The sequence below is a fragment of the Lissotriton helveticus genome, chromosome 3_2 (genome assembly GCF_964261635.1).
Source record: "Lissotriton helveticus chromosome 3_2, aLisHel1.1, whole genome shotgun sequence".
Classification (NCBI taxonomy): Eukaryota; Metazoa; Chordata; class Amphibia; order Caudata; family Salamandridae; genus Lissotriton; species Lissotriton helveticus.
The window spans coordinates 286434613-286461033 of NC_136062.1; the positions used below are offsets into that span (position 1 = coordinate 286434613).

Consider the following 26421-nt stretch of genomic DNA (forward strand, 5'->3'; position numbering starts at 1 on the left):
TGTACTGCCCCCAGACCAGCTTCTGAAGGCGCTCTATACCAACAAGCGACGCCACACATTTACCGGCCCAACAGCCCACACGGTTCAGATATGGCACGCGGCACAGAGGGCCCTGGGTTGGGAGGGAGTGCTCACACTAGCCACACCACTTTGGGACATGCGCCGTCTGGGTACCCTGGCAAATACTAAGGGTTTCAGGCAATGGGACCTTATTGGCATCTCTAAGATAGGTGACTTGTGGAAGGGGGGTGAAGTCCTCACGTTCCCCACCCTTCAAGAACAATACGGGATGGCAGACACGGAGCGGTATCGCTACGTGCAAATCAAACACGCATTGCAGAGCGCCATTCCGACAGGTACAACACTCGCAGAATCCTCCCCCTTAGAGGACAGACTCCTCACTGACTGCCTGGACAAGAAAGCGATCTCACTCACATACCGGAAGTTAATCAACAATCTCCCGGACCCCACGGTAGTTCTCCGTAGCGAGTGGGAGGTGGAATTGGGAGATATTGAGGATGAAGCTTGGTTACATGCCCTAGCATCGCCCAGAGAGACCTCCATACCATCTCGGCTTAAACTAGTACAACTAAAAATATTACACAGAATATACTATAACCGCACACTCTTACATAGATTGGGCCGCACCCCAGACCCAAATTGCATGCGAGGATGTGGCTCCCAGGGTACATTCTTTCACATCTTATGGGATTGTCCAAGGATACAGTTATATTGGGACCTCGTTCTGTCGGAAATCTCAGAAACATCTGGGGTGGAACTGCAGAGAGAACCTAGATGTTGTTTGTTAAATATTTGGTCACCTACTGATATGAATCGAGGATTGCAGACTTGGGCTACACTGGGTCTAGCTCTTGCGAAACGGAACATCGCCAGGAAGTGAGGTTCTGGAGTGGTGCCCTCGCGCGCGCAGTGGGGGAACGACATGGACACAGCTATGGTAGCAGAAAAGGCGGTATATGTGCATAGGGGTTGCCCCAAAAAATGGCCCAAGATTTGGGGGAAATGGAACGAACACCGGGGACACTTATGTGATCCCCCACTAGAACTGTCTGATCCTGAAGCAAGTCCATAGAGGGAGAAACCATAGAATATTACGATTATATTGAATGTTTGTTTTTGATGGAGGGGGAAGTGAGAAACTACCTTCTGGTTGTTGATATTGACGATTGAGGGGCGAACTGAGTTAAGACCTATACGGTGGGGGGAACATCCTCGAGGGAAAAGACACTTCCAGAACTCCCAATGTGTGATCCTAATGGAACCTAATGAATATACAAATAATATGGTGAACAAGATTTTGATAAATGTACTGTAATGATATGTTTACATTCAAACTAATTGTATAAGTACGCGAACTGTACTTCAATGACAATGTTGTTGTGTAACTTGATGAAAAGCTCAATACAATGTTTAAAAAAAAAAAAAAAAAAAAAGAATTTCCCCAAAAAAATAAAAATGTTGCCATTTAATCTATACGCACGAAAGTGAAAAGGGCACAGATTCGAAAGTAGAACCCTCCCTTGTTGCTGCGACAGGAGATCCTCTCAAAGAGGCAGTCTGAATGGAGAATGGATGACAAGCTCAATAGCTCAGGATACCAGACTCTCTGTGCCCAATCGGAGCCACAAGAATTACTTTGGTCCAGTTATTTCTGATCATCGTGAGAACTCTGGGCAAGAGCAATATTGGCATAAAATCGTGCAGGAGAACTTGGCTCCACTCGAGAAGAAAGGCATCTCCGACCAAGAGTCGCCTTGGAAACTCCAGCACACAAATAGTTGACATTGCACGTTCTCGGTGGCGGTGAACAGATCTAACCAAGGCTCTGCCCACTGCTGAAAGAGACCTTGCACCACCTCCAGATGGAAACACCGTATGTGATTCACTAGGCATCTGTAGCTGAGTTCATCTGCTCTGGTGTTCAGTGAGCCTGCTAGGTGTTGAACCACAAGGGAAATGCCCTGAAGTTCCAGCCATGTCTAGAGACGCAGGGCCTCCTGACCAAGGGTCCACGGCCCCATCCCACCCTGTATGTTGCAATACAATATGGCAGTGGTGTTGCCCGTTTAAGCCAGAGACAGTCTTCCTTTGAAGGAAGGAAGAATGGCTTTCAGTGCCAAGCAAATTGCCTGGAGCTCCAACAGGTTGATATGGCGCTCGGATTCCGCCGCAGATCAGAGGACACTGATTTTCACCTCTCCCAAATGGCTGTCCCAGCCCAGGACTGATGCATCTGTCACTTCAGTCAGCTCTCGTTGCATAAGGGCGAGGGTTAAGCCACTGCCCAATCGTGGCTCATTAGCCAACACTGCAGATCTTTTGGGGTTCCCTCCGGTATCTGAACTATGTCAGAGAGATTTCCCTGATACTATGCCTACTGGGACTTCAGGTTCCACTGCAGAGCTTGCATATGCAATCAGGCATGAGTAACTAGCCGATGCAGGAGGCCATGAAGCTCAGCAGCCTCAGAGTCAGTCTCACTGAAATGCAGGGTGGAGGCTGAAACATCAGAATCATAGTCTGAATATCCTGAACTCTCCGCTCAGGAGGATAGGCCAAACACTGCACTGTGTCCTGAACGACTTTGATGAAAACGAGCATCTCAGAGGGAGTCAGCTGTGACTTTGGCACATTGATAGTGTACCCCAGGGAATACAGGGGGTTTGCCATAGCCTGAAGGTAGGAGACGACTGCCTGGGGCCAGCCCTCCTTCAACAGCCAATCGTCTATGAAGGGGAAAGACTGATATGCCCAACTTCTGCAGATGAACAGCAATCATCGCAACCACTTTTGTGAACACTCGAGGGGTGCTGGGAAGACCGTAAGGGAGCATGGCAAAATACTCTTTCAATGCACCATGAATTGCAGGTAGCATCTGTGGGCAGGCAGGTTGGGGATGTGGAAATGTGCGTCATGCAAGTCCAACGCTACCATCCAATCTCCAAGGGCAGACAGAATTTCAAAATGCTCAGGCTCACCCAAGTACTCTTTCCTCAAGAAGAGGTGAAGAAGTTGTAGGTCTAGGATAGGACAAAGTCCTATGTCATACTTTCGCACCAGAAAGTGGCAGGAATAATAACCAAGACTTACTTCTGATGCAGACACCCTTACTATGGTTCCTGTGGCCAAGAAAGCCCGTACTTCTTGATGGAGCACGGAGAGCTTGTCCTTCATCAGCCGATTGTAAGTGGGTAGCATGCGAGGTGGGTTAGTCACAAAGTTCAGGGAGTAGCCCCTTTGGATGGTCTGGAAAACCCAGTGGTTTGATGTGACTAACCGCCAGTCGTGCAGGTGATGGCGTATCATAACTCCCACTGGATGCCCATGATGGTAAGAGGGTAAACTAAAGCGGCTTGGAGGCAGTGGCTGCCTGGGGAGTGGTGGACTGACTCGACTGCTAGTCACCTGTCCAACGATGTCTGTGGGATCCGCACCAATGGCCAGAAAAAGGCTGGCAAGTCTGTTGGTCATGGTGGCTGGGAGGGTAGGGGTGCGTTTTGAGACCCCTTCCGATGTCATAAAAGGAGGGGGGGCGGATTGGGGTTGGCGAGAGTCTATAGACAAGCCCAAGGACATAGCCGTAGCTCTACTGTCCTTAAAGCACTCCAGCACTGAATCCACCTTCTCTTTAAAGAGGTGAGAACCATCGAAGGGCATGTCCATGAAGGGAACACTGGATATCCCCTGAAAAAACTGTTGTTCTCAGCCAGGCATGGCGCCATAAGGCCACTGGGGAGGAAATCGCTCTGCCCAGTGAGTCAATTGTGTCGATCCCACTCGTTATAGTGAACTTTGCTGCATCGCACCCATCAGCCATAGCCTACAGGAGTATGGCTAGAGCTTCCTCCAAGACCATAGGCAGCACTTGCACAACCAAGTCCCATATCGTATGGCAAAAACAGCCCAAAAGGCGTAATGTTCACCTTCCACAGTGCTAGGCTGGCAGAAGCATTCTCTTGCCAAAGGTTTCCAGCCTTTTGGATTCACCATCCGGTGGAGTGGTAGAGATCGTGTTGTGGTTAATCCTGGGTGTGGAGGATAGGACCACCAAGCTCTCTGGGGTGGGGTGCCGGGTGAGTAGACTGGGATCCACAGGAGTGGGAAATGGCAGTGGACAATCATCCTATGCAGGGCTTGGACCTGGCCCCAAAAAGGACATATGTAAGGGCTTCAAAGAATGGCAGAAGGGGTTCAGAAGAGCATACTTCCAGCTGATGCAACTCTGTCAAGACATTTGTCTTGACTGCCACTATGGGCAACTGAAGGTACACAACCACAGCTGCCCTACACACCACGATTGCATAGCCATGGTAGGATGACCCCCCAGTGCCATGTGAGTTGTCTAACCCACCGGCCTCCACAAGTTCTTTATACCAGTTGCCCTATTCCTGATCTTCTTCGTGGAACTGGTAACCATAAGTGTCCATAGACCCCTCCCATTCGCCCCCCTCTCCAGGCTTATCAAGTTAATAAGGCACTGAGTCTGCTCTGGAAAGCATGGACCAAATCAGTGCTGGAGTCTGCGTTGGTTGATGTCTCTCCGGCTCCGTGTCAGGAAAAATGATGGGGGTGGGGCTGCCTTAGGGCGCCGGGAGTATTGTCACTGGAGCGGGCGTCGAAGACTGTCTGGCTCTCTCAACGGTTCTGCTACAAATCAAGCAAGGAATGCAAGGTACACCACTGGCACCTAGGGTGAACCCGCTGGAGTTGATCCACTAGGGGCCCCTCCTGCAACCAAGGCGCCCGAAGGCGCTCCAGAGGGGCTGGGCTGCCCAAATATGAGGCGCAATACCTCATAAAACTCTTTTAGTTGGGCGGGGGTCGCTCTGGCAGAATCAGGGAAGCGCAGAGCGGACCCAGATTTAGGTTCCGCCAACTGACAGGGCCTGGAGTGCCAACGCTTCAGCATCTAGCCAGAAGACTTCGACAGACACAGTGAAGTTGAATATCTCAGACTTCTTGGCCTACTTGTGTTTGTGGGACTTACCCGCCATTCCAGCAGATTATAAGTGTGACAACAAGTGTTGGGATTGGCTCCACAAACAGTTCTGTGACCTTCCACATGAGCTGGAGCGTCGCGGGGTCGAATTGCATCAGTTAGCGAGTAACTTGAGTGAGCGCTCCCTCAGAGCATTCGGATGCATGACGCAGCAGTCCTTATAGTTGTGGTCCAGCTCCAAGCACCACAAACACACCAAGTGGTGGGGGGGTGGGGGTCTGTCGCAGACATCCACCTGTGACAGTCCCCACATGGCTTGAAGCCAGCTGGTTTCTTAGGTGACATACCTACACCCCAGAAGAGATCTAAAAAAAGTTTGACAAAAAGTTACAAAAGCCAGTCAAAAAGTGACTGAGGGGTGGCTCTGACCGGACCAGCGCTATCTGGCACAGATAATCAATTAACAAAGTGTAGAGCCTGCTATGCTTAGGTGGCCACGAAGGAGACCATGAACTCCTTCCAGAGTCTTACCGTCATTTAGCACCCACTACGTCACTGCTGCATCAACGATGAAAACATTGGCCCTCGACTTACTGCAAATATTGGACAAACCTAGCTTATTTCAGCTGTTATAATTCTAAGCCAACATTTCTCAATTTTAAACACAGGTGATTTGTAATGAAAAATAAATATTGCTCAACTCTATATTTACATTTGACTGCTTAATTCCAAACATTTTAATTTCTTGCACCATTTTATTTGGCCAAACAAAGTTAGTACAAGCGTATCACAAATCTATAAAAATGAAGGAATGTAAAAGGCTATTCAGTGCTACAAGCAACCAAATACAATCCACGATGTATGGAAATAATAAAAAAACAAAGATGTACTGGCCCGCACACTAATTCAACCAACAGGAAAAAAGAGTTAAAATTGTAAAGCTCTATGCCACATGCAGATCATGGGAATAACAGCCAGCTAGAATATAACAGTTTCTCATTAAAGAGCCAAGTTTGAGGATCTTACTAGAGCCAGAGCCTCTAACCTGAAGGCCTGCAGTTACGATCACCCTGTGGAAAGTACAATGTAAACCTGGAAATGAGAAGGTTTCTTGGCCACATCAAGTCTACTTGAAGGAAAACTGTGATGCTATGGAGATTAAATAGCCACACTAGAACAGAACCATTCGGAGTGCAGAAATGACTTAGAAACGGTAGGCTACTGATAAGAGCACAACTATACAAGTTGACCAAATACACCACTGTGCATGGGATCACTCACTGCCAAAATCTGGCAAGCTAGCAATTTATGGTGCTGCTCCACCCATTCTGATTGAAAACAGTAATTGCAACTGCATTTCATTGTAAACTTTATTGACTTTCTTTTTACTTTATCATTAAAATTCAGATACACTTTTTTACCCGTGCACTTATACACTTTAAAAGCAGAATATTCTCAGTACACTAAATTTCATTTTTAATGAATCTAAACAAAACTAAGAGATACTTTTATTAAAGAAAGAAATCTTAAAAAAACACAACTGTCCTCATAATGTTGCATCCTCAGGGTTCAATCCGGAGAAAAACCAGTAGAATTTCGATCACAGGTCTGTGGTCAATCCTGACAACACCAAGTAGATATCCCTTGAATGCAAAACAAGCACACACAGACAAACGTACCATTCTCACAGCAGGTAAAATGGAAAGGTGGTGCCCGACGAATCTCAACTGAACCTACCCAGGCAAGGTTTGTGTATGGAACGTAAAAGTAATACAAGAAGATCAATCAGATCATCAGGGGTTTTAAGTGAGTTCTCTTCCACCTTTCTTTCAATAGAGCACACACAAAAATTATTAGGTGCATAATATGATGGGCAGCAGTAAAGCAAATATAAAACATGCAAAAAGGGAAGCTCGAATCTAAGCATAAACTACTACGCCCTGGCCTCTACGATCATCAAAGCGGTGTAGAAGGGTCTCTGTGAGGATCCTAAAAGGAAGACTCAAGAAACTGAAGTGCAAGTAATAAGATAAGTTAATATCTGAAGGGCAGTAGTAGCGCTTAATTTGTAAAGAAATAAGTATGAGGTCCCTCTTCAGGAGGCCACTGCAGTTTGCACCATCTACTGCCCCTGCCTATTGCAATACCTACACAACTACTAACCACACTCCTACAGTGTGATAATTCAGATTATTCCAGATCCCCAAAGCTATAATTATGGCTTAGTCGGCAGGGATTTGTTATATGAAATATATATTGTATTAATGAAGCACTATTGTTGTGCTAATTTCGAAATTAGATAAACAGCGCCCCCATGTGGCAGACTGTCATACGTGCCGATGTTGACAACTAAATGCAGGTGCCAGCACCGGAAGCCCTCAGCTCAAATTAAGCACTGGGCAGGGGTTGAGACTTGTGTGCCTCTATGGCCTTCTCTAGAATATATACATATGGCTGAAGAGTGTGCTGTCAGCCCAAGATTTAAGAAGACAGCAAAGGCACGTCTTCAAATTTCTTGTGAACACCAAGACCCATGTGGTCAAGGTACTACGCGGCAAATGATAATGCTTCTGAAGTTTACATTTGTGACACAGTGGGTTATGCTGTGTGGTTGAGCGGTATCAGTGGCATACTGTGGACGCCATACCTTAGGGGATAATGGATGGAGCGTTTGAGCAAATCAAACACTCACCCCCAGTTAACTGATCTGGGTTTAATCCATTATCATTCTCTTGCTCACTCCACCATCGCAGTTCAGACATGGCCATATGAAAAATCAGTCTGACACTGTGCCTCATGGGAACAGTCTTGCCTGAACTGCCAAGCCAAGTCTTCCCTGGACCGGAAATAAGCATCCTGGGACCGGTTTCTGGCTAATCAGCCGTTATTAGCCACACTAGCTTGAATCCAGTGGCAAAGTGAGCAAGAGACCCACTTCTGGGCATACCCTGCCAACTTTGGTCGAACAGAGCAATATCAAAGGGGATGATGGACGGAGCGTTTGAGCAAATCAAACACTCACTCCCAATCAACTGATCTGGGTTTAATCCATCATCATTCTTTAGCTCACTCCACCACCCCAGTTCAGACATGGCTATATGCAAATCATTCTGACCCTGTGCCTCATGGGAACAGTCCAGCCCGAACTGCCAAGCCATGTCTTCCCTGGACCGGAAACACACATCCTGGGACCGGTTTCTGGCTAATCAGCCGTCATTAGCCAGGCTGATGACGGCGGATTGTCACCCCGAGTGGTACGAGTATGCCCAGATGTGGGTACCGTGCTCTCCATGCCACTGGGATCAAGTCATCCTGGCTGAAGAGGGGTGAAACCCCGAAACCGGTCCTAGGATGCTTGTTTCCAGTCCAGGGAGGACCTAGCTTGGCAGTTCAAGCTGGACTGTTCCCATGAGGCGCAGGGTCAAGACTGATTTGCATTGGCTGGGTTCAAACTGGAATGGCATGGTGAGCAAAAAAACGATGGACATAGGCCCAGATCTATGTACTGGGATGAATGTATGACATTGTTCTGCATTCTGTCCATCAACTGTTGTTTTTGCATTTGGCACCCCGAGTGGTACGGGTATGCCCAGACGTGGGTCCCGTGCTCTCTATGCCACTGGAATCAAGCTATCCTGGCCGAAGAGAGGTGAAACCCCGAAACCGGTCCTAGGATGCTTGTTTCCAGTCCAGGGAGGACCTGGCTTGGCAGTTCAAGCTGGACTGTTCCCATGAGGCACAGGGTCAAGACTGAATTGGATATGGCGGGATTCAAACTGGAATGGCATAGTGAGCAAAAAAACGATGGATTTAGGCCCAGTCTGTACTGGGGTGAATGTATGACATTGTTCTGCATTCTGTCCATCAACTGCTGTTTTTGCATTTGTCAACCCGAGTAGGGCAGGTATGGCCAGACGTGTGTCCCATGTTCTCTATGCCACTGGAATCAAGCTATCCTGGCTGAAAAGAGGTGAAACCCCGAAACCGGTCCTAGGATGCTTGTTTCCAGTCCAGGGAGGACCTGGCTTGGCAGTTCGGCTGGGCTGTTTCCATGAGGCACAGGGTCAAGACTGATTTGCATATGGCTGGGTTCAAACCGGAATTGCATAGTGAGCAAAAAAACGATGGATTTAGGCCCAGGTACTGGGGTGGATGTATGACATTGTTCTGCATTCTGTCCATCAACTGGTGTTTTTGCATACTGTGGATGACAGGCACCAGTTGTGGAGCTCGTCCTCAAGTACCCCAATACATACAAACAGCAATATCAGACAGCCTTGTGACATCACTACTTTTCTTCTCCCACAGTGAGTACATCTTTTTATAGTATGTTACCGGATCGGATCTCGGTTTTAAAGTTGTTCGTTTTTTTACAAATAATTGAACACTGCTGTTAATACCACCACTGCTGCTCTAAATTGCTACTTTGCACAGCGCCTACCTTGTGGGGACCGCAGTGGTCTCCTGAGGCTCCTGGGTGCCTGGCTGCCTTCCCCTGGTCGGGTCCGTCCGTGTGAGCGGACCTGCCATCTTGGGGGTAGTTTGGGACACGCTCTAGTGCTCGGGGAGGCACGCTCTGGGCTCCATAAGAGCAACACTGGAGCGAACGCGCAGCGGGCGGGTGCACCGGCGGCGCGCCAAAGGCAAGCCCGTCTGCGCCCGTCCGCGCCAAGGAAGCGCCCAGTGCCAGTTATGCTGACCGTTTGGGGTACTCCGAGGAGGGTCGACACTTTTCCGGCCCGGTATATCCCAGGGAGACTCTGCTACACATTGGTAAGCTCCATTTAGATCGAGGGACTCTTAGGCTGTGGCCTTTGGTCCACCCACGGACAGATTTTCTTAGCAATGATCTCCTGTTGTGTGGGCTTTTGAATGTGAGATCCTTGCCTAGGCACAGCGTGGAGATCCAGCTGCTAATTGAAACACATGAGCTTGACATCTTGTTCATGACGGAAACATGGACTCGCCCTGATTGTTTAGTTGACCCTGGCTGGGCGTGTCCATCTGGTTTTAAATTCCTACACCTCCCCAGGTCTAACGGGAGGGGGGGGGGATTGGGGTTATTTATAAAACCACTTGGAAGATTGGATTTATTGATATGGACCCGGCTGAGGGAACGGAACTGCTGGGCCTATCTATTCAGAGCGGTTCCGGGACTATTTTTTCCGGAGTCTTGTGTTATAGGCCTCCAGGGGCCTTTAGCGTTCAGCAGCAACAATCGCTATTAGCGACCCTAACTAATATGGCAGCTTCCCATCATAATCTGATAATTCTAGGGGACTTTAACCTTTGGCTAAATGGTTCCCTGGATGTAGGGTTAGCAAATTTGCTTCACTCATGCGAAAGCTTTGGACTGTATCAACAAGTCACTGAAGTTACCCACACCTCTTGGATTTGGTGTTTAGTGCCCCATATCAGGCGCAGGACCGTTACCTTCGAGACCTCCTAGGGGGGCAGATACCGCAGACCGGCTCATCCCTTATTGTGGGCAGGGACCTCAACTTGGTGTGGAATCCTAAGGTAGACAGGAGTGAAAACTCCTCCAGTGGCGCCGGAGCAATGTCCGCGCCTCTGCGCAAGCAGCTGACAGACCTTGGGCTGTTTGACGCCTGGCGGTACTTTTACCCGGATAAGCGAGGGTACTCCTACTATTCGCATGTCCATAGATCCTACTCTCGCATCGACTACCTGTTTGTTACCAGGGATCTCCTCTGCGAGACGATGGAGGTCGACAATTTCCGATATCTCCCTCTCTGATCACGCCCATGTTGAGCTATTGCTGCAGGATCCGGCGGCGCGCCCTGCCCGGGAACGGAGGTGGTACCTACCGCCGAGCATTCTGAGGGACTCTGAGGCTGTGGAGGACATTAGGGGAGCCATTGTCTCCTACTTTGAGAACAATGACCTTCCTGAAACACCCTTCCCGGTGGTTTGGGACGCCTTCAAAGCTACCATACGGGGCCATATCACCTCCCTCGCGATTGCGAGGGCGCGCGACGCTCGCGCATTGGAAGATAAACTTGTGGGAGACTTGAGGACGGCGGCAACACAGGATCAAGGCCACTCCACTCGGCACACGAGGCGGCACTTAGCTAATCTTAGGGGCCAGCTCAGGCTGATGCGCACAAATAGGGCTGAGACCTCCCTCCTGGCACTGAAACAGAGGTATTTTGAGGGAGGGGACAAAGTGGGGAAGCTCCTGGCACGGAGGCTGAGGGATCGTGCCGCGAAGAACAATATAGCAAATGTCCAACTGCCCGATGGGACCAGGGCGGTGGTGGCAGGGGACAAGTGTCGAGCTTTCCGGGACTACTATACGGCGTTGTACACAGAAGAGCAGCCACCTATGGAGCTGGTGGAGGAAGTACTGGGGCACTACGGGGGTGCGACACTGCACCCGCAGCATGCCGAGGAACTAGAGGGGCAGATTCTGCCGGAGGAGATAGCTGCGGCAATCCACGAGCTCCCCTTGGGGAAATCGCCAGGACCTGACGGGCTTCCAATATCCTTCTATCGCATGTATCAGGCACAGTTAGGCCCATACCACCTCCGCCTGTTTAACTCCTTCACCGACGGGATGGGTCCGTCCCTCGACATGGGACTGGCAGAGATTGTCCTGATCCCGAAACCTGGGAAAGACCCCTCCCTGTGTGCCTCGTACCAGCCGATTGCTCTTCTCAACTCGGATTTTAAGATTTACGCCAAGCTGTTAGCGAAGCGCATGGGCCCACACATGCCGAGCTTGATCGATCCTGATCAGGTGGGCTTCATTCACAGGCGCCAGGGAGCGGACAACGTCCGCAGAGTCGCTCATCTGGTAGGGAAGGCTCATCACTGGAAGATCCCTGCCTGCCTTCTCTCGTTGGACGCAGAGAAGGTGTTTGACCGGGTAGACTGGTCCTTCCTCAGAGCGGTGCTGGGCCGGGTGGGGCTCGGTCCGAAGATGATTGCCAGGATCATGGCCCCATATATTGCGTTGCGGGCTAGGATAAGAGTCAACGGGCAGCTCTCGGAGCCGATCCGCATTAGAAGGGGTACCAGGCAAGGCTGTCCGCTCTCGCCCCTTTTATTCGCCCTCGCAGTTGAGCCCCTGGCGGACATGATCCGGAGGGACCCTAATATTCACGATGTTCCTCTAGGCAGTCAAGACAATAAGATAGCGCTCTTCGCAGACGACCTTATCCTTGCGCTGACACAGCCCCAAGAATCCCTACCGGCAGTGCATACTGCACTGTGCCTCTTTGAGAGAGCTTCTGGCTTGAAAATCAACCATAGCAAGTCCTGGATGCTCAGCCTCACTATCCCGAAATCGGACATCCCCTCTCTAGAGCAATTAGCACCTTATAGATGGTCGACCCAGCACATCCGGTACCTGGGCCTGACGTTGACCCCCTCGTTGGACGGCTGGATGTCAGCCAACTGGAAAGATCTTCGACGCGCGATCCTGGAGGATCTGAGGCGGTGGAGACCGCTTGTACCATCCTGGCTGGGCAGAATCAACGCCATCAAGATGTCCATACTGCCCAAAATCCTGTATCTATTTCAATGTCTGCATACTCCTAGCCCGTTACATAACATCATAGGCCTTCAGCGAGATCTAACGAACTTCATCTGGGGGAGGAGGAAACCCCGCTTCTCTCAAGCTCTCCTGCTGGCGCCCAGGGACCGGGGAGGATTGGCCTGCCCAAACCTGGTGGAATATTACTGGGCCGCTCACCTTCGGTATGTAGTGGAGTGGGGTGTAACGGAAAGCGAAAAGGGGTGGCTCCATATGGATAGGGCCGTGACTGGGCGCACCATATGGGACCTGGCATGGAAAACCTAGGGCAGGGCGATCCCCGAGCGCATACCTAGCGGTGCCCACGAAAACTGTGCTGGAGATTTGGGACAGGATAGCAGTCTGTAGGGGCCTTACAACCTTCCCCTCGCCCCATACCCCTATCGAAGGGAACCCAAGTTTCCCCCCGGCACATCGGACGGGGGCTTTCCGTAAGTGGCCTCAGGGCAACTGTAGGGTGCTCACAGATCTGTTTGATGGGGGCTCCCTCAAGACTTTTGCGGCCTGCAGGGAGGAATTTAGGGTGCCGCTTGCAGCCGGACTGCAATATGCCCAACTGAAACACTGGGTGCTAACGGACGATACCTACCACGCGGCCATACGCGCCTTTACTCCGTTTGAGCAATTAGCGCGCTCCTTTACAGAGACGAAGGGGCTGATCTCCAAAATCTATCAGATCCTGCAGCACCCGCGCACTCTGCCTTCCCTGCCATATCAACAACGCTGGCACTCCCTCTCGGGCGTAGACGTCACCCCGGCACAGTGGTCCAGATTGTGGAGTGACATACCCCGGATTTATCGCAGTATTTCACAACAGGAGAATGCCTATAAAATGATGACCCAGTGGTACTACACGCCGCAGCGGCTACATAGAATGTTTCCAAACTCTTCCCCTGTGTGTTGGAGGTGCAGGTCTGCGACTGGGGATTTTTTGCACATATGGTGGACCTGTCCCTTGCTGACTCTCTCTTGGAAGGAGGTCCTGAGTCACATTAGGAGGGTGCTGGGGTTTCCTCTGCCTGAAGCCACTTGTACGATACTACTGGGTATCAAACCTGCAGGATTAAAGGCCCTCACTCGGAGCGACTGGGCGCTGGCGCTTCAAATGCTGGGAGCGGCTCGGCAGCTCATTGCTCTGTACTGGAAGAAGGTAGAAGCCCCGCCCATTGCTGCGTGGTTTGTACGTCTCTGGCATGTCATGACAATGGAGCTTCTCACAGCCCGGCTACAGGCCCGAGATGTGCGCTACAAAGCGGTGTGGCAACCCCTAGTGAAATATCTATGCACCACAGAACAGGCGCGCCACATGCCCCCTAAGCTGCGGGCGCTGCGATTAGTGGAGGATGCTGTAGTTCCTCCTGACCCCGGTAGACTGCTGGCATGAGGTTTGGATATGTGAGGCCTTGAGCATTAGTAGCGAAGTCGATTGCCCTGACGACTGACACAGTGCCCCTTCATCCCCCCTCTCGGCCCTCACCCCGGGCACTCAGTGGCTCTTTTCTCCTTTCGTCTCCATCTTTCCTCTACTCCTACTGTCTTCTCTGTCTTGCTGTCCCCTTTTCTGTCGTTCTTCTGAAGTTTTGGCCATCTTGGTCTTATAGTTCTACCTCTTGGGTTTAATAGTTACAGATGTTCCGAAGTTTGAACTATCTTGTGCAGTGATTCCACAGGCTCTGTTGACTGAATGTGACGCGACCAGCCCTTGTGGGTTGTAGGTAAACCGCTGTGTATATCTTTGAGCTTGTGTACTGGCAACGGTTTTCCATTTTTTATGATGTAACGCGGCCGGCCCTGTTGGGTTGTAGGCTTAACGCTGTGTGCAACTCACTTCACTGCAACCCCCTGTTATGGGGACGAAATAAAAAAAGATTTGACAACAAAAAAAAAAGCAAGGGTTCTCAAACAAGGACTCCACGGGTGACCAAGGAGTTTCGGTGTAGAGATTGGAAGGCTCTTGCCCGGTTGAAGTCCTCCGGCCGGGTGTTTGAAGTGGAAGAGTGCTTTGCTTTGGATAAGCAAACTGAGGAGAACTATACCTCACTCTGCACCAAGATCACGGAGGTGCTGGATTCTCATGCCCCCCTTAAAGTTCGCAGCTGCAAGGGAAAAAACTCTGCCCCTTGGTTTAACGACACGCTGAGGAATCTGAAGCGTGGCTGTAAACAAGCGGAGAGATGCTGGAGGCGCAAATATGAGGAATCCTATAGGATGCAGTGGAAGCTTAAAATCTTGGAATACAAGAATCAGATTAGGAAATCTAAGGCCGACTATTATTCATCTGTGATTTGTAATGCTAGCAATAGCTCTAGGAGCATTTTCAATATATTAAATAATCTTACTGGCCCTGAGTGTTCTAAGAACTCCATTGCTCCGTCTCAGGAACTCTGCGAGAACCTTGCCAAATTCTTTAAGGAGAAAATTGAGCTAATCATTGAGGACTTGAAGGACTCTACTGTGACTGACTGTCCAGTGGCCACGGGTCATGGGGCGCTGGTAGACAAGATCAATGAGCAGGTTTGGTCGTTGGGTGAACCTCTATTAGAGTACCCGCTACTTACAGAAGAAGCATTCAGCAGGCTGGCTAGGGGGATCTCGTCTGGCTCTCCTTTGGACCCGGTGCCACATAAGATCTGGAAGGAGTTTGAGGAGGAATTATTTCCCACTCTCAGTCTGATCTGCAATCAATCTTTTGACACAGGTACTATTCAAGCCCAGTTGAAGCAGGCCTCTCCCCTGCTGAAGAAGCCTTCTTTAGACCCGGACTGCCCTAAGAACTATAGACCCATTTCCCTGCTACCTTTGCCCACTAAAATTGTGGAGCGCTGGGTTAGTCTAACTCTCTCCAAACACCTGGAACAGCATCTCTTATTAGAGGAAGATCAATTTGGTTTCCGGCCGTCTCATGGGACCGAAACAGCGTTGGTCACTGCTGTGGACGAGCTTCAAAGGCTTGCAGACAGGGGACAGGCAGCGGTTTAGATCCTGCTTGACATGTCTGCCGCCTTTGATACGGTTAACCATGAGATCTTGCCGGGCCGCTTAAGTGATGCTGGGGTGGGTGGCAGCGCTCTGAGATGGTTGCGGCCATTTTTGCAGGACAGACAGCAGGCAGTATCCCTGCCTCCCTTCCAATCAGCTTTTTCCAGTGTCTTACACAGGTTGCCACAGGGATCAGCAATTAGTCCCATTCTTTTTAACCTATATTTAAGACCTCTGATCTCACTTATTAAAGCATATAAAATTAAAATAATAAACTACGCTGATGACACGCAGATGATCCTCTCCTTCGAGGGAGAGGATTCAACACCTGTGGAAGTATTCCACAACTGTCTGTGTGATACGTCATGCTGGCTAAAGAATAGTTCCCTCCAGTTTAATGCTGGGAAGACAGAGGTGCTTTTTAGCACTGGGAATAAGATCTCTCGGCCATTTCCAGAAATGTTTTGGCCTCCGGAGACAAAGACGAAAGTGCGGCCAGTGAATTCAGTTTGCAACCTAGGGGTCATGCTTGATCAGAAGCTCAGCATGGAGACACACGTCAAAAAGACGACCTCCTGCCGTTTTGCTATTCTGCGGTCTTTGCGGAAGATCATGCCATTACTACCATCCCAGGCTCGCGCCCAGGTGGCAAGGTGCACGATCCTCAGTAGGTTGGACTACTGTAACGCCTTGCTATTGGAGTCCCCTGGTTTCCTTTTAGATAGGCTCCAAAGACTGCAATCAGCGGCTGCTAGGTTGGTCCTGGGGCTTCCTAGGAGAGCACATGCGCCGGCGGCCCTGGCGAAGCTGCACTGGCTCCCCCTGAGACAGAGGGTTCAATTTAAGGCCCTCTGCCTCGTGTTTAAGGCCTTACACGGAATAGGCCCTCTTCCCCTGCAATCTAAATTTGTGTGGTACTCCCCATCCAGGATGCTTCGTTCCTCAGCGGCCAGGTTGGTGAGAGTGCCTAGGTTTAGCAAGACCAGATCTGAGGGCAGATCTTTTGAGGTGGCCGCAGCAAAGCTGTGGAACCTGCTCCCGTGCGAAATCAGGCAAATCAATGAGCTTCTCCCGTTCAGAAAAAGGGTTAAAACCTGGCTGTTTCCTTAGGATGTGTGACTGCCCGCTCTGTTTTGTTCTGTCTGACACTTTCGCCCTTTTTTGAGCCTTTAGCGCCAGGATGCCTGCAAGGTGACAGTGCGCTTTATAAGATACATTAATAAATAATAATAATAATAATACTCGAGGAATAGAGCCCATGACTCAGTCCAATGAAAGCCAATGGTGGCTGTTTAAGGCACCCTCGCTTGAGTTCTATCCCTGTCGAGGTTCACTTCGGAGCCTATGAAATAACGCCTTGTTGTAGCACTGCACGCTTACTAAAGAGCACTCACGCACGTTTCCTTTGAGCGCAGAATACGATAGGTCTATTAGTAGACTTATCACCACTTTTTTTTCCAAAGCAACGAGTCATGTGTATTCGTGACAAATGTTTTAAACATACAGCTCCAACTAAAAGTACGCGTGTCCAACGCAAAGATATCTGTTAGAGAAACATACACTATTACGCGTCTTGCAGTATGAGATAAACTACATTTTTAGGTCTCGTGACCTTAAATGCGCGCAAGCGCATTGAGGAACGAGAATTCAAGTGCTCAAAATGCTCATGAAACCACCAGCTTTTTGCTGGCGTTTTCATGCAGTTCATGTGAACCACGTGTTCAAACATGATCGCGCATCAGCCTCCCTCCATTTGCCGCACAGCACATCAAAGGGCTTCGCCCAGCGTGCGCTCTGCGGCTTCTCGGCTTCTCCTCCCCCAACTTCCTTGCATTTCTCCTCCCCCTCCCCAGCCAGCTTCCCCCAGGCCGTGTTCCCTCATCCCTCGCACCCCCTCCTCCTTCAGCTTATCACATTCTTCAAACTAAAAATGCGTCCCCGCTTGTAGCATGCAGGGGCCTAAAGTGATTGCATTAACCAAACTAGTTTTCCTACCCAATTTTTTTTCCCCGACAGATAAAGGTAAGTTGCATTTATATTTTCCATTTAAGGTATGTGAGTTGTATTGTGTATGTCTGTACGTAACATCTACCAAAATCCCCCAGGATCAGAGTTCACTTACTTTTATTTATGCACTTTGACTGCTGCCCAGATCAGTGATGAGTGCTTGGCAAAGAATAAATAGTAATAATAAAATACATTTTCATGCAGATTTTAATAATGCTAATCAGTAAGTGGCCACATCAAAGGCTCTGTGCCACTTTCAACCACACAGCAACACTTACAGACACGCAACGCCACTCACACCCACGCAAGCCCGCTATCATCCACGCAACACCACACTCACCCACGCAACGCCACTCACCCAAACAACACCACTCATCCACGCAACGCCACTCACACACGCAACGCCACTCACACACGCAACGCCACTCACACACGCAACGCCACTCACACACGCAACGCCACTCACACACGCAACGCCGCTCACACACGCAACGCCACTCACACACGCAACGCCACCCACACACGCAACGCCACCCACACACGCAACGCTACCCACACACGCAACGCCACCCACACACGCAACGCCATTCACACACGCAACGCCACTCACACACGCAACGCCACTCACACACGCAACGCCACTCACACACGCAACACCACTCACACACGCAACGCCACTCACACACGCAACGCCACCCACACACGCAACGCCACCCACACACGCAACGCCACTCACACACGCAATGCCACTCACACACGCAACGCCACTCACACACGCAACGCAACTCACTCAAAGCCACTCACACACACGCAGTGCCACTTTCACCCACACTGTGCAGTGCACAATAGGTCTCGCAGTAGGAAAGTTGGAGCTATTGGTTTTGTAAATGACAAAGCCCTTTATGTTTTTAAAATGAAAACAAAAATAAAAGGCATTGTTATTTGCAATTGTAATAGCTCCAACTTTCCTACTGTGAGACCTATTGGCAACGCCAGTGCTTGATAGATGAGCGTCAGCTTTTTTCTTAGTCTTCAATAAATTCGAAATAAATCAACGTGTGAAATACACTCAGGTTATTTACACTTTGTGTGCGAGCTAGTCATACGCACCAGCTTTAGCTTTACAATAAATTGTGCAAACAAATCCAGTGTCCATATAAAAGCCAAGAGGAACAAGCATTGGCATGGCCAATAGGTCTCGCATTTGGGACCTTATAAGTATTTAGTTATGCAGCACAATATCCCTGGTGCAACAACATCAACTGTTGCGTTGCTAAACACTTATAAGGTCCCAGACACGAGACCTATTGGCTATGCTAATGCTTGTTTGAGGTAGGAACTGAAATCTCTGACGGCGACACGAAGTGAGTGTGTGCACAAACAGACGGAAAACCACGAGAGGAACAAACATCCCTAGTGTTGCAAAAGTCGCCGTGGAAACCTCCAAATTTCACTTTTTTTACGGTGATGTCTGCACATAAAATAAGACTTTTGGTAAGTGGACAGGAGGTATTGTGGTGAGCTGTGCCCTCCCAGGGGGCGATCCTTTATGCAGCTTGGGCCATTAGCCTAGCTGCATCACTGTAAGCCGTACTGCCCACACACTGACAGCTTGCACCGCCTCCCCCCAGGGAAATTCAATTAAGAGTGTCTGTCTCCTCCCCAGTCAATGAATGACACCATCAGGAGCCCGCCCCCTCCCCGGCGACGCTCGCAGGTTACTGGAGAATTACTGCCCACTCCTGTAAGTGACTGGATCAGGCCTTGTCATAAACACGGCGACAGCTCCTGGAATCAATCTCTCACGACCTTATTGATTGGGAGGCTCGGAAATAATGAGGCTTCACTGGTGGCAGAGTAATGCCCGGGGAGGAGGAACACACACACAACGAGCGCCGCTCCATTAACACCTGGCCATGGGTCTGGCCTTTGACCTTTTCCTGGAAAGGGTATCCGCGTTCTAGCACCCAACAAAATATGATACTAAAATAGAAGCAGACAGCCAGTTCCTTTCAGCAGCTGTTGGCACAGAGATCACTGCCTCGCGGAGGAATACTCATTCTGAATGTATTTGGTATGTTTCTTGGTATTTATATAGCTCAATTCTGTCGTTTTGATGGCCTCGTAGCACTTTCGCCTACCTGGTATGTGAACGCCCGCACAGGAAAAAACGGATGAGATTTTTTTTGTAAAACAAACTCATCAAAGGAAATAATATAAAGTGATACAACTTTTAACATTTATTAAATAATGTGTTTTTTGTATCTCCTCAAAACACACCATTGCCCCGTCAAAATGATTCCTCCTATTTAGGGCCCCTCGGTGTATTGAAACAGGAAGGACAGCGCGCTGAGCCACCATTCCAGCTCGAGGCCTCCGGATGGCCGCACGTCACGGCGATCGTTCAGCTCACTGAGGAGTCAGGCACTTGCTTAGGGGCACAGACACGAGAGTAAGTGTTCTCCGGCGGGCGGCGGCTAAAATGTCAAACGCACAGGCAGAGCACCAGGATTCCGATCCGGGCGTCCATGTGTGGCTAATCGGTATGTCCTGAGGTTCAGCACTTTAACTTCGTCTCACTCCACAAAGTGTCAGTACACGCAGGGCCTTCAAGGGAAAAGGCAAGTGCAGGTACTCACCAAGTTTAACAAATGGGCGGCGCTCGTGGCGGTTCGGGGGCCAGCGTTTAATTTGAGGTTTTCTTGTACAACAATACAGCAACAGTGCGGCCCTCCAGGGTACTCTGTGTCAATGCATGCTCAAAGCGCAACTTTAAAAGCAACTTTCACATTTCATGTTCAGTTTACACATGAAAGATATTTGTATGTTCACATTATAAACAAACATTGATATTGTGGTCAATTTGTGAAACAAACCTGCATAATGATCAAGCGCGAACCTTTCTAGTTAGGGGATTGGCAGATCTTACAAGCAGCCGATAAATTGCCTCAGTCCAAGTCAGTATGAGGAGTGAAAGTTCTGAGGCAGTAAGGCAGCGAAACAAATGTGGTGATAGGTTGGAGTAGGGTGTTGAGGAGTTCACTCTTCAATGACATTCTGAATGAAGCCCAGTAATTCTGACTAAGCAGGCCATGTGAGACCCAGGAGTTCTGAACTGTTTAGGATGCCCAATAGCTTTTACTTTTCTTAGTTACATATTTGTCTCTGGCCTCAAGCCGAAGCCCTCCTCAGTGGCACAGTTATGTACACCCAGTCATGAGCATGGACAGAGACGCGAATCCGTACGCCGGCCAGTGAAAGGAGCACAGGACAGGGCCAGCTGCCTGGAAGGCTGAAGCTGTGGCACAGTTATACACACACAGTCATGAGCATGGACACAGAGGCGTATCCCTACGCCGAGATGCGTGTACGCTTAAGAGTAGGGCAATGGGCCAGTGAAAGCAGCACAGGGCAGGGCAAGCTGCCTGGAAGGCTGAAGCTGTGGCACAGTTATGTACACCCAGTCATGAGCATCGACACAGTGGCGCATCCCTACGCCGAGGCACGTGTACGCTGAAGGTAGGGCAATGGGCCAGTGAAAGGAGCACAGGACAGGGCCAGCTGCCTGGAAGGCTGAAGCTGTGGCACAGTTATACACACACAGTCATGAGCATGGACACAGAGGCGTATCACTACGCCGAGATGCGTGTACGCTTAAGAGTAGGGCAATGGGCCAGTGAAAGCAGCACAGGGAAGGGCCAGCTGCCTGGAAGGTTGAAGCTGTGGCACAGTTATGTACACCCAGTCATGAGCATGGACACAGAGGCGTATCCCTACGCCGAGGCACGTGTACGCTGAAGGTAGGGCAATGGGCCAGTGAAAGCAGCAAAGGGCAGGGCCAGCTGCCTGGAAGGCTGAAGCTGTGGCACAGTTATGTACACACAGTCATGAGCATCGACACAGAGGCACATCCCTACGCTGAGGCACGTGTACGCTGAAGGTAGGGCAATGGGCCAGTGAAAGCAGCAAAGGGCAGGGCCAGCTGCCTGGAAGGCTGAAGCTGTGGCACAGTTATGTACACACAGTCATGAGCATCGACACAGTGGCGCATCCCTACGCCGAGGCACGTGTACGCTGAAGGTAGGGCAATGGGCCAGTGAAAGGAGCACAGGACAGGGCCAGCTGCCTGGAAGGCTGAAGCTGTGGCACAGTTATACACACACAGTCATGAGCATGGACACAGAGGCGTATCCCTACGCCGAGATGCGTGTACGCTTAAGAGTAGGGCAATGGGCCAGTGAAAGCAGCACAGGGCAGGGCAAGCTGCCTGGAAGGCTGAAGCTGTGGCACAGTTATGTACACCCAGTCATGAGCATCGACACAGTGGCGCATCCCTACGCCGAGGCACGTGTACGCTGAAGGTAGGGCAATGGGCCAGTGAAAGGAGCACAGGACAGGGCCAGCTGCCTGGAAGGCTGAAGCTGTGGCACAGTTGTGTACACCCAGTCATGAGCATGGACACAGAGGCGCATCCCTACGCTGAGGCGCGTGTACGCTGATGGAGAGGGCATTGGTGCAGTGAAAGGAGCACAGGACAGGGCCAGCTGCCTGGAAGGTTTAAGCTGTGGCACAGGTATACACACACAGTCATGAGCATCGACACAGAGGCACATCCCTACGCTGAGGTGCGTGTACGCTGATGGAGAGGGCAATGGGCCAGTGAAAGCAGCACAGGGCAGGGCCAGCTGCCTGGAAGGCTGAAGCAGTGGCACAGTTATGTACACCCAGTCATGAGCATGGACACAGAGGCGTATCCCTACGCGGAGGCGCGTGTACGCTGATGGAGAGGGCAATGGGCCAGTGAAAGCAGCAAAGGGCAGGGCCAGCTGCCTGGAAGGCTGAAGCTGTGGCACAGTTATGTACACCCAGTCATGAGCATGGACACAGAGGCGCATCCCTACGCCGAGGCACGTGTACGCTGAAGGGCAGGGCAAAAGTGCAGAAAAAGGAGTAAAGGAGGTGCGTGTACAGTGAAGGGCAGGGCAATGGGCCAGTTAAAGGAACACAGGACAGTGCCAGCTGCCTGGAAGGTTGAAGCTGTGGCACAATTGCACAAGTTACTACTTGTGTAATGATATATCTGTAAGAGACATTAGTTAGTGATAGATTCCTTACCTTAGAATATCCCCAGGCGTCACACTGGATCCGGAAATTTTTTGCGTAGCAATACCCCTGTGCGCCGGCAGGCGTCGTCCGCGGCTCTGCGTTCGTCGTCGTCCGTCGGCGGAATGACGTCATCGGAGTACTTAGTACCCGCCCATGCGCGCTGACGTCAGTTCTGACACAAAGCTTTTCTGCGCCAGATACGCAGAGCCATGATAGAACCAACACTGGTGCCATGAAACTAGGGCCCTAAAAGGGGATGACCTTAACCCTAGATATCGGTTCGCAGAACGGGGAGGATGGGTGGGTCGGTAAGGAATCTATCACTAACTAATGTCTCTTACAGATATATCGTTACACAAGTAGTAACTTGTGCATCTGAAAGAGACACGTTAGTGATAGATTCCTTACTTTAGAATAGATACCCCAGCAATACCAACTCCGGTGGTGGGTCTGCGAACCAATAATCACACCAGAAAGTCCTGGAGGACGGAACGGCCAAAGAAGCCATCCCTCCGGACTTGGCTGTCCAGGCAGTAGTGTCTAGCAAACGTGTGCAGCGAGGCCCACGTAGCTGCCTGGCAAATGTCCTGCAAGGGCAATTCTCGGCCCTGGGCAGTGGTAGTCGCCGTGGCCCGAGTGGAATGAGCCCGCAATCCAACAGGGGGCTCCTTCTTAGCCAAGGAGTAACACGCCTGGATACACAAGATGATCCACCGAGAGATGGTCCGCTGTGGAATATGACCAACATTCGCTAGCCTTCCTTGATCTCTTGATCACTGTATCTTCTGAAGGTTTAAGATCTGAGCTCTACAGGAAGCCAACGTCCCGAAATTCATTACTGCAGTATGACAGTTGTCACCCTAAAGCACTACGTGACAACTTGCCGTTTGGACAATTTTTGAGTATTCAGCGGAATTGCTCCACCAAAGAGACTTTCTCCATACATGCCAAGACTCTAGAGAAACAACTGAGCCAGAGGAATTACCCCAAGAAACTAATACAGAGGTCCATGAAAAGAGCAGCTAACAATAATCGTGAATCACTGCTCGAACCAGCTCCCCCTAAAACACAGAACCAACGGATTACCTGTGTAAATACCTTCAGTACTAAATCAAATGCCATCCAACGGATTGTTAGAAAACACTGGAGTATTCTTAACACAGGAACAGACAATTTACAACAGCCTCTATTTGCGTTCAAAAGGGGTACCAGTATCAAGGATCAACTGATACACACCTGACCGCCCACAAAACTGAATCACCAAGTGGGTACACTACGGGACATGCCACCAGTGGTAGGACACCATCCCTGCGGCAACTGTGCAGCCTGTCCACAAACTAGACGCTCCACAAGTATTGATATTGGGAGCAGCCGCCCATGGGAACAGAGGCGATTCACCAATTGCAACAGCAACAATTTAATCTACATGATTTCATGCCCCTGCCATTTGAGGTATGTCGGGATGACGACAAGAAAGATCAGAATCAGAATTTCTGAGCATAAGAGCACCATTAGGTGCAAGAAGCAGGCAACCCGACTTACTAACCATTTCTTAGAAGTGGGGCACAAACCCACTGATTTCGAGTGGACAGTACTGGAGCAACCACATATCCCAGCACATGTGACTGATATTTCTAAACATCTTTTCAAACTTGAACAAAAGTGGGTGTACAAACTAAATTCTGATAAAGCGGGCCTCAACGAGGACATCCAGTGGATGTCGCTATAGTGAAACCCTGGATACTAATATGAGAGAGGCTTATTCATCCACAGTACATTATATATATCCACTAAATAACTTCGTCTTATGTGGAACAAGTGTATCTCCGAGTAAGAATAGGGCATATAATGTATATAAAATATATCCTGGCACCAATAAGATCTTCCACACAACGGTCTGTACACTTGGCCCCTGCTGGGAGCAACGGACACTGCAGACCATACCAGTATTTTTGTATTGATACCTTCCACACAATTCAATGATACTCCTTGCTAAGCTTCACGTTAGATTTCTAGCTATGTTCCTAGCCAGGCACAATATTGTTTATGCTACATATGGCCCGGAGTAAATATATTCTCTATCAAAACGGGTCTTTTGGTCATTACTAGAAGCCTTATTTTTCATCTAACAATATTGCTCATCGGGCGGTACGGGTTATACATTGCATAGGGTTGATTCACAATATCAACCTCCCGGTTAGAGGCTCTTACACACACCCGGGCAAATTTATAGAACATATTTTACATTCTTAATTCGATCTTAGAAGTTCGGCTCGTGAGCAAACTACGGAATAGAGGCATTCCGGTATTCCAACTACATGTCCCATAGGCACCGGGGGCCCGCAAGCGTAGGCTTCGTATGCTTAATGGACGCCATATAGGAGGTTGTCATTTTGGAACTACACTACCCAAGACCCTGCGTCGGGCTGTGACGACGCAACCAAGGTCCAATCAAATCGCATTCCAGGGGAAACAAAGATGGCCTCCCGCACTGTCCCGGTACCTCCCCAAACAGCCCGGTTGGCTGCATGGAGTACCAACGGACAGGTGAGTGCCGGTACCATACCTCTGTTTACCTTTGTTTAGTTTGTAGTTATGCTCTTTATGAGTTCGCTAGGAATCTGAGTTCGCTGGGAATCCGGCTATGTTACTGAGACGTTCTGAAATCTTTTTATTAGAACGCCGGCTTTATTTGTTAACCAAGCGTTTCTCTGCTCAGACTAATTGACCCCTTTCGCCCGAGTTGGTGTTACACCTCCAGGGCGCACTCGAAAAATACGCCGCATTTAGCTTCTAATGCGGTATGTTCACTCCTACGAACATGTGAACAGTTTCTCTTGATGTCCGGCTCTCACACGAGTTGGATATTTGTTTGGCACCAATGTTTGCTTTGCCGTGAACAGGACACATACCAATCTTTTTAGAAACATCGAGGTTGCCTATTCAAATAAGGGGATCTATTAATCAGCTCTTGCAAAAATGAACTCAGCTTGTTTTATGTTGTCTTCTGCAGTTTTTTTGCAATAATGCACTCAGCCCAGGATGGTATTAAGATGCACTGTTCTTTTGCACGCAGGTGCCACATGACAAAGTTTAGATGCTATGAGGCTCGATAGTTCCAACTGCGAGCAGATAATCTAGAGGCACTCGAAAATCAGCTGGTGCTTTTGTTGTAGGATTAATTGCTTCTGTTACCTACAGCATTTTTCATGATCAGCTTGCTGTATCCCATATATGAACAGCTCTAATCACGACTTGAGGCTTTGAAGGAAGAGTCTATTTTAACACTATTTTAATACTGTTCAACAATCGCGTAGTCAATCATCACTGTTTTGCATATATCTCTCTAAATTACAGAGCGGTGCCGCATAATCCTGAGCTGTAGCCAGATGAGGAGAAGAACGTTCCTCTCGCATTCAAGGTGAGGTAGAGGCTATCCCATTACATTGAGATGGGTAGAGCTGAACTAACAGTAATGAGCAATTATCACTAGATTGGCTCAATGTATGATAACTCAACTAATGATAGTACTGTTATTTTTATTTTTCTGTCTGTCTATGTTGTGTCTGTGTCTTGGTGTCTCCTACGTCTGGAAACATCCCCCTCTACACAGGAGGACTGAAAGGATTGAGCAGGTGATATCTTTATCATTTATTCTGTTCTTTCATTTTGTATGTAGTATAAAGCAGTAGCAAAGTCAATAGTGGTCCTGATGAAGCAGTAGATACCTGAGTGGATCATAATACCTGCAGAAACATGTCGACCTGAAACATCAAGTCAGTAGCTATTTGCTAAACCTACTGATTCTTTG

General features: G+C 49.5%; 1 protein-coding gene and 1 long non-coding RNA gene across 4 annotated transcripts in view; one reads left to right on the forward strand and one right to left on the reverse strand.

Annotated features, from left to right (window-relative positions):
• SCAPER (S-phase cyclin A associated protein in the ER) overlaps window positions 1-26421 on the reverse strand; it is a 3246499-nt gene that overhangs the window by 1315881 nt on the left and 1904197 nt on the right. The gene's annotated exons all lie outside the window — the stretch shown is intronic.
• LOC144826303 (uncharacterized) overlaps window positions 25083-26421 on the forward strand; it is an 88368-nt gene continuing 87029 nt past the window's right edge. For both annotated transcript variants that reach the window (XR_013609767.1, XR_013609766.1), the window contains exons 1-3: window positions 25083-25157; window positions 25968-26031; window positions 26224-26245. This is a non-coding gene — a long non-coding RNA (uncharacterized LOC144826303). The remainder of the gene's footprint in view (window positions 25158-25967; window positions 26032-26223; window positions 26246-26421) is intronic.